We start from the raw sequence: 921 nt of genomic DNA on the forward strand, positions 1-921 counted from the left end.
CCATATTAAGAGAATAATGGAAGACATAGCTTGCTAATGAACATCAGTGTGGCATTGCATTACATGGTTGAGGACATGATTAAAATAATAATCGAAAAATCTAACTCGTCCCAAAAAGGAATGTGGAACAACATTTCGGTCACCACACCAAAAGAAGAAAGATATGATAAAGACAGAATACAAACAGAGACAACCAAAATGATCCCAGAGTTATATATATTAAGACATATGAGGAGAAAATGAAAAAAAAAGTGACTTCCTACTTTGGAAGAGTAAAAAGAGGTGATTTAATGATATTTGAATAAAAAGATAATAATGATAATAAAAATGGACAGAGAGAGGACCAGTTAGTATGGGATGAAAGGGTCATAGCGTAAAAAATAAGAAAGACAGATTACTTAAGAAATGCTAGGAAGCACAGCTTTCTACATGGGCACATCAAATTGTGGAATACACCAGAAGATATTGTTCAGTTGAACAATATTGATATATTAACGGCAAATTTTGATTGGATATATGTACAGACGGGACCCCTTGAGCACAGCTGTAGCCCCGTATACTACAGATAGGTAGATAAACATACGCACATGAACAGGCTCGCTCACCCACTCGTTCATTTACTCTCTCTCTCTCTCTCTCTCTCTCTCACTCTAATAGGCACAGGTGTGTTGTGTGTGTGCGTGTGTGTACTTATGTGTATATGCTCACATGCAATATTTGTTGCCCAAGGTTTCACCGAAAACTCACAGTAGCAAGGAACGGTACTCGGTGCTGTGGTAGCCCAGCGAGATGGACATCGGAGAGAAACACCTCCCTTAATTGCACGCCTTCCAATTCCACCAATGCCGTCACCTTCAGGTAGAACCGCAGCCCCGAGGGGAGTGGTCCACGGTCACCAAAGCCAGCACAGTATTTCTGTTA

Source organism: Oratosquilla oratoria, chromosome 11 (genome assembly GCF_046742065.1).
Source record: "Oratosquilla oratoria isolate Oo_2021 chromosome 11, ASM4674206v1, whole genome shotgun sequence".
Taxonomy (NCBI): Eukaryota; Metazoa; Arthropoda; class Malacostraca; order Stomatopoda; family Squillidae; genus Oratosquilla; species Oratosquilla oratoria.